This window comes from Rutilus rutilus (genome assembly GCF_951802725.1).
Source record: "Rutilus rutilus genome assembly, chromosome: 3".
Taxonomy (NCBI): Eukaryota; Metazoa; Chordata; class Actinopteri; order Cypriniformes; family Leuciscidae; genus Rutilus; species Rutilus rutilus.
The window spans coordinates 3,300,369-3,308,545 of record NC_140211.1 but is presented as its reverse complement, the minus strand read 5'-3'; the positions used below and the strand labels follow the sequence as shown (position 1 = coordinate 3,308,545).

The 8,177-nt window shown below is 42.4% G+C and overlaps 1 long non-coding RNA gene across 2 annotated transcripts; it reads right to left on the bottom strand.

Annotated features, from left to right (window-relative positions):
• Positions 1-6,138: 6,138 nt before the first annotated feature.
• Positions 6,139-7,635, bottom strand: LOC311287938. 2 transcript variants are annotated; one of them, XR_014626848.1, is made up of 5 exons: positions 7,249-7,635; positions 7,086-7,146; positions 6,831-6,924; positions 6,622-6,740; positions 6,139-6,514 (listed from the first exon to the last, which is right to left on the bottom strand). It is a non-coding gene; the product is annotated as an uncharacterized lncRNA (long non-coding RNA). The 2 variants fall into 2 exon arrangements; XR_014626849.1 differs by lacking the exon at positions 6,831-6,924 and having other exon boundaries at positions 7,249-7,632.
• Positions 7,636-8,177: the final 542 nt, after the last annotated feature.

The following is an 8,177-nucleotide window of genomic DNA, read 5'->3' as shown; positions in this document are numbered from 1 at the left end:
TGTCGATAGCTTATTGACACTCTCGATCCGTTCACTGTGAGTTCCAGTGGGCGTATGTTCTCGTTGTAATCTCGTCTATCTTTTTGTTCGTTAAATGCAAGGGGACTAAAGGACAAAGTAAAACACAAAGGTATATTTTTGTTTTGCAAGGGGCAGGAGACACATTTTGTTTTTCTACAAGAGATTCACACTACTGAAGAAGATGCTGCTTTTTGGAAGATACAGTGGGGAGAGACAGTTGTGTTTAGTCATGGCTCCAATCGATCAGCAGGTGTCGCCATATGCCTTAACAATTGCCCTGGGAAGATTGTGACTTTTCAGTCTGATGCTCATCATGGTCATTGGCTTACTGCTGTGGTGAACAGTGAAGGGACTTTTCTTATTTTAGTTAATGTTTATGGTTATAATAGTAGTGGGTAAAACAAGATTGTATTTTCTAATATTACAATGTTGTCACACATCTTAAATCGAAATTTCAAACAAATTTTGTACTAATTGGAGGTGATTTAAATCTAGCACCAGATGAGTGGCTGGACAGATCTCCTTCTAGTTATACAAGTCACCATTTTAATAACATTATTCAGGAGTTTTGCCTGTCAAATTTCCTTAATGACATCTGGAGGTTAAAGCATCCTAATGAGACTCAGTTTTCCTGGGTCAAACCTAATAGAACCTCTAAGTCACGGATAGACTTTTGGCTTATTACTGAGGGACATTCTGAGTTTGCCACTAACGTTTCCATTTCTGCCACACCATTGACAGATCATTGCCTTATTTCTTTAATTTTGACGGCAACAATAAAACATACCTTTAGAAAAGACTACTGGAAGTTTAATGCAGAACTTTCAAAGGATAAAGATTATTGTAGTCAAATAAGAAATTTGATTATTGAGATTAAAGATGACCTCACCTTAACTCGGAAATAAATGGGAATATTTTAAATCCAAAACAAGGGAAGTTTCAATTCAGTTTGGTATAAAAAAAAAAAAAAAAAAGGACAGAAGCAAAGGGAGTTAAGTTTAATCCAAGAAGTTAGTACCTGTTGTAATACACAGGAAATGACTCAAGATGATGGTGATAAATTACTCTCTCTTCAAGCTAAATTACACATCATTCGTAGATTACCACTTCAAGAATCAATAAGGCATAAGATCTACGAATGTTATCTATGAATGACGTGTAACACATTTACAAGAGATGAATATTTTACACTTTAGATTAGGGGATGCAGAAAGTGTTGTAAATGATTTATTCATGTGTTTACACATCATTGTGTTGAACACTGTTACTTGCCTGTTACAAATTATGCATTTACGATGCTTTCTGCACCCTCTAATTACTACATACATACATACAAAAAAAAAAAAAAAAAAAACATCATTTATTAAACATTTATGAAACACATATTCATGTTTTTTTTTTAAATGAGTTAATCATTAACCAATCAATTATAAATGACTTATAACTGAATCTACAAAACATACATAAAATAATTAACATATCACTTATTAATCATTTATGAACGCATAGTCATGTTTCATAAATTATTAGTTAATCATTTACTAATCACTTGTAGATGGCTTGTAATGGAATTTACAAAACATACATAAAATGTTAGTATATCACTTGCTAATCATTTATGAATGTTTTGTAAATGATTAGTTCATCATTAACTAACCACTTATAAATGACTTACAACTGAACGGTATTATAAAGTGTTACCGATCATTCTTATCCCAAAGTCAGGCAAAGACAAAAGAATTATTGATAATCTGAGATCTGAGACACAGGTGAATGCAATCAGTGATGATGAGTCCGGGCAGTGAGTTATGGGAAATGTAGTTGTGAGTGAATAATGATAGTCTGATGTGGAGTGCCCTCAGGTGGCTCTCAAGGGCACTCCAGCTGATGACCGTTACACAAAGGGATATTTCCATTTTTGCCAGAATTTTTTTTACAGAAAACCGAGGTACTTTCTAGGCTGATTTATCCTGCATATTCTTTAGGTATCTCTGGCAGGTGGATAAATAATATTAATCAAATTCAGTATACATTTCTTTGGAAAAACAAACACCATTACATAAGAAAATCAGATGTAGTGAAGCCAATCAGTGAGGGAGGTGTGAAGATTATTGATTTTGATGTTATGAATGGCACTCTTAAATTGAGGTGGCTCCAAGCTTTCCTTAGGAATAAACATTCTGGTTGGTCTAGTTTTTCTTCAAAAATCTTTGATTCTTTTGGGGGCATTGATTTTCTTTTGAGGTGTGACTTTGAGCCATCGAAAACTAAAGTGTAAATTGTCATCTTTTCATAGGTATTATTGCATTGGAAACTGATATACAAACACAATTTTTCCCCACATAGTTGTTCTTTGTGGAATAATATGTGTATCCTTATTAATAGGAAATCTGTGTTATTTCATGACTGGATGGATAAAGGTGTCTGGTCCATTGTACACATTATGGATTTCCTTAGTTATGACCATTTTTGTAAAAAATATAATATTATTTGTACTCAGAAATGATATCTGGCTTTGTTAAAATACCCATATAGGGTTAAACCCTAACCCTAACCCCAATCGGTACCTTCAGACTCGGCTTGCGATTCATTTTGCCCGGCTTCCGCCCAGGCTCAGTGATATTCATCATACCTAAGGGTTGAGCAGAGCTCCTGTCCTGTGTGTGTACGCCGCAGTCCTACTGGCGAAGGATGCGAGCTAGCCGTTCCCTCCAGCCGATATGAAGTCTGGCTTCCAAGAGCCTGTATTTCATTGTAGCTTTAATGTGTGGTGGGTTATGACCATCTTGGATCTGTCAACTGAAACGGGCCCTTTTTCGAAAGCCTCCGTTCACTTGTTAAACACAGAATTGCATTTTCAATGCCCCGTCCCCAAGCTTGGTCTGCAGCGTTCTACCTGAAAGACGTGTACTTCAGATCTCTATTCTTCCGTTCCACAGGCCTCCTGTGTTCTTGCGTTCAAAGGTATGATGTATCAGTTCATGGTCCTACCCTTCGAGTGCTCCATAGCCAGTTGGGTCTTCAGGTCAACTGGGAAAGAGTATCTCGCCGAAGGGACGAGAATCTCTTTTCTAGTGTGGAGATGGTCGTGGTCTAGCGCATCTCTCAGATAGAGGTGTGTCAGCTCAGTGCTATTAAAGAAGTGAGAAAGGGTCCCACTGAAACTTTCAGAGGCTCCTGGGGCATATGGCAGACACAGCCACACGGCTCCTCCATATGAAGACCACTTCAGCACTGGCTTCACGACCGAGTCCCGAGGTGGCCGTGGCAGAGCGACACGCTCCGTGTGGTGAACACCCTGGCCTGTTGCCAAACCTTAAGCCCATAAATAGACCTTTTGTTTCCCCGGGCCAATGGCTCCTGGAACAAGTTTCCACTAATGCCGGCTGAGGAGCCACGTATAAAGGGGATGTAGTAACAGAGGTCTGGGCGCCCTCTGACTGCATTGGCATTCATTGCCTCGAGTTGCTTACAGTTTCCTCGCTTCGAGACACCACTGCTCAGGGAGCATGTACTGTTCTGACAACATTGTGACCGTCGAGCTGCGCTCCCCTCGCATGTTGCAACTCGCCCGCCACCTCCTCCTTGGAGTCAGAAGCTTCTAAGGTCGCTTCATTCCACTTATTTCTGCTGGCTTGCTCAATCGTGCCGCTGACAAGCCTCACGACAGCCTCTGGTTCAGATAGAGTGGAGACTCCGTCCCCAGCTGGCCAGCTGTTCGGGACCACTTCGGGGCCGCACTGCCACGTCTGTTGCCCCTCCGGACTCGTCCCTCCGCCAGTTGTTTCTTCTCCTGTCTGAGTGGGATACATTCTCAGGGATGTGGCACAACAGCACCCACGTCTAGACCTTGGAGAGTTCCAGGTCTGGTTCTAAAAAGAACGGGACGTGGAGGTTCTGGTTACTACCGCAATAATTTTTATGCTGTAGAGACCATCACTTCTGTGAGAGCACCCTCTCAAAAAGAGGCTCACTCCCCCTTAGAAGGGGAACCTATTCGTTGAATTGAGTCTTCTCTCCGTGAGGACATCCCGAAGGTGTTCAATCACTTCAGTGCTTCCTTCCTGCTAACGGTTGGAGTGAGGCCGTCTCCTCCACCTCAAAATGTTGTGGCCTCTGTACTGACGAACATCATGATGCAGTGCCGTGGGGAGTGCGACTTGATCATCAGGTCCCTGAGGGGAGCAAAGGGAAATTACTGAAATCTGCCTTGTGCCCCCTCTTTACCCTCTTGGGACTTATCTCTGGTTCTACTGCACTGCAGAGACCTCCCTTGAGCCCTACAGTTAAAAATTCTGTTTTTAAAGAAACAGTTCTTCTGCTTGTTTGGTCTCTTTCTAGAGGGCAGGGACTTGCCCGCATTTTTGGTCAACGAATCGTGCCTGGAATTTGGGCCGGCTAACTCTCATGACTCCTGAGACCCCGGCATGGATATGTGCCCAAGGTTCCTACCTCTCCTACTGCTCCCTCCTAGGCGTTGACACAGAGTGCCTCGCTGAACAGATGTTTAACAGAGTTGGGGGCTGGGCGACACCGATACACGTTCGCTAGAGACCTAGCCTATGTGTCGAACCGTTGCTTCCCGTGGGCTCCCTTCACATGAAGCCAGTTTCACTGTAAGCACGGTTCGAAGTTTCGGCTTGCTGCGCCATTCCCCTCCTATGGACTGGATACGTGCACAATTCTTGCTCCAGCTGAGTTCCCTCTTAAACCGAACCCTGTTGAGTTCCTCCATATCCTTCGGCAATGGACGTGGCAGAACGTCCGAAGCCAGGCCTATCACTCGTATGCACTGGTGGAACCTGTTTTAGGTTGGGTCCATATGTTGTGATCCCTACGGCGATCCCATATGTGCATTCTTCCATGGTACGACTCCCTGCGGCGAGCCCGTGTCTTCCCTCGGCAGAGTCCCCTCTGCCATCACTGTCGGTTGATCCTCCCCCCTGTTATAGACTGGAGTCGTCCCAGTGACATTCCATATGTTGTACTGCCCTTTTTTCCGCCCAGTCCAAATGTGTATTCTCCACATGTTACCTCCCTTCAGGCAGGATGTGGTTTCCGCAGCGTCCCTCGCTTCCTTGACAGGGTACGCTTTCCCAGTGGTCCTGTGGAACAGCAGTTCACTTCCCTGGCCTAAGCCTTGCCCTTCTCCGCCTCAGAGTTGCGGGGGGTCAGGAGGCTTTTGTCCAGGCACTGGAAGGTGGCAGCTCTAGTGGCGCTTTCCATAATAAGATCCCATTTTGTGTTTCCCACACCAGATCCAATCAAACCCGCATAATAATCTAATTTTGCTGTGGAAAGTGCAGACTTATAAACTTGCATGTGGTCAGCATACAAATCTTTATGAACTACAAGTTCAGTCTTGGAATATAATTGTTCTAATCGACGACCCTTGACTTTTAGCTGACGGCGTTCTGATGCAAACCAGGGAGCAGAGTTGACAAACGAAACAGTCCACAGTCACGTGACGTCGGCGCTGTTTCAAGTCGAACACAATTTCTAACCAGCATGCACTGCATCAAGTCAGCTGCCGATCGGTCTGTGCAGCGCTGCATGAAGTCGAACTAGCCTATTGTCACAGTGTCTGGTTGTGTTCCCCTGGTATCCACTAGATGTCCTCCTTTCCCCACGGTGTCATTCAAGAACTACCCACTGCATGAAAATTGGGATTTCCGACCCCGTAAACGGCCGTAAATCTCCCTAATTTTCGGCAGTTAACGACAATTTACAGCCTGTGAACGTCGCGTTCGTCTGTGCCGAATATCGTCGGAAACGAACCATGACGTATGCAGAGCGCTCGCGCCGGAGGTGTGAATGGCTCTAATTACCATATGAATAGCAGCTCCCGCCAGAGAAAGGCTTGAATTTCCTCACTCACTATTGGTTGAACCCACGTGGTTTAAACAAGAAAAATCACTCGTGATTGGTTGGCAGATCTGTTACTATTGGTCACCCTCGCTCATTAAAAATTCAAAAAATTATAATATTCATATAAATAATAATATATAAATTATTTTTTTATATTCATAATATGCTATTCTGTGGTATATTCATGTCATTGTTAACCTATGGACTACACTATTATTACCATCAGCATCAAGGACATGAATTTATAAAGGAATGGAAAATTTGCCAGGGACATGCTGTTTATTCAAAGAAAGAGCTTTATTAGCACAGACACAAAACAATATACACCTATGTACAAAGCATAGATCATCTGCACACACAACAAATTGGAAGCTCAGTGTCTGTTTTCATCTTCGGAGCTGTAGTAGGTGACTAGCGGCGTTCTCTCTGAATTCGATCCACTTTGAAAACGTCTGTGGTGCGTTGCCCTGTATTTAGGAGTCGCCTCTAATCTCGACTGCAGCGTAGCACAGAGCTCTGTGAGCTCCTGGCTGGTGGTTGAACTTCATCGGACATCAGATCTATGGTGGCGCACTTCCAAATGCCCACGTCATCCTCACCTAGCACACCGTCTCGCTTCTAGCAGCTGTAAAAACAACCAATACAGACAATCAGTACTGTGATGCACTGTGTATGGACACAAAACATCTATTAATGCACGTGAAAAATAGTCACATTGACTAAAAATCTTACCCTCTTTCTTCTCGCTCGACTCCGAGCTGAACTCTTCACAGCTTCGGCCTGCAATGCCAGATCTGGTTGTTTGTACCTGAAGCTCCTGCGTACTGTCTCGTAGTATGTCTTACAGGCAGCTGGAAAACAATTAAATGAGAGTGATATGAATAAAAACAACTCAAGTCACAGTAAAATGAAACAAGGAGAAAATAGTAAAAGTTACTTACAATGTCGTCATGATCAGCGTCATAAAAATCTGGACTTGCAGACATAGCTCTGAGTAAATGTGAGGTTACGCCCTCGTTATGAGGCGAGGTTACTCTATGGAAACAAAATGTATGATTAAGATCGTAAACTATAACGGATCTATTTTCTTATACAAGAGAATGAAAGCATATTCTTTGAATCTTACCTTTAAAATGTTTGTAAGTTTTTATGAAAGTAAAAAAATAAAAGAATGTAAGATTCTTTTTTTTTTTTACCTTGATCCAGTTCGTAGCGCCCACAATTTGTCTCAGAGTTGTGAAGATGGCATACTGCTTCCTGTAAATTACAGGATTATTTACAATTATTAAACAAATAATAGCCATCAATCCCATGACCTCTTGCTTTATGATGAAATCATGAAAAACAGAATATTCTTACATTTCACAAGGCCTGACAAAATACAGCTGCAGGTAACTAGCGGCATTCTGTCTGAATTCGGTCCATTTTGCAGACATCTGTGGTGCGTTGCCCTGTACTTTGGAGTCGACTCTAATCTCGACTGCAGCGTAGCACAGAGCTCGGTGAGCTCCTGGCTGCGACAGGACGGAGGTCGCACAATCCATCCAGACACCCCGCCAACGATGCCGTCTTCCTCATCAGACATCAGGTCTATGGTAGCTCACTTCCGAAGGCCCACCTCATCCTCAGCTAGCACACTCTGTCTCGCTTTTAGCAGCTGTTAAAACCAATAAAGACAATCAATACTGCGCAATGCACTGCGTATGGACAACACACATCTATTAATGCACCTGAAAAATAGTCACATTGACCAAAAACGAATCTAATCTAATAAATCTTACCGTCTTTCTTCTCGCTCGTCTCCGAGCTGAATTCACCACAGCTTCCGCCTGCAATGCAAGATCTGGTTGTTTGTACCTGAAGCTCCTGCGCACTGTCGTGTAATATGTCTTTAAGGCAGCTGGAAAACAATTAATTGAGAGTGATATTAATAAGAACAACATAAGTCACAGTAAAATTAATAAGAACAACATAAGTCACAGTAAAATTAAACAAAGGAGAAAAAATGCAACCGGGTGAAATTATGCTTTTTGAAATTGGGGTTTTATTCTGACTGCTGTTTAAAATAAGTGACAGCGGTCAATGGAAGCACAATTAAAAAGTTTGCCTTGTTCGAAGAGATTTCACAAAAAAAAAAAATAGATTTCACTAGTTAAAAAAAAGAAGAAATTGTAGAAACAGTTTACAGTAAATTTGAAGATGACAATCAAATGTCACAAAAAGCTTAAACAGTGGATCAATGCCCAAATCCACAGAATACTTAACTCAATTCAAACTGAAATGCAGTG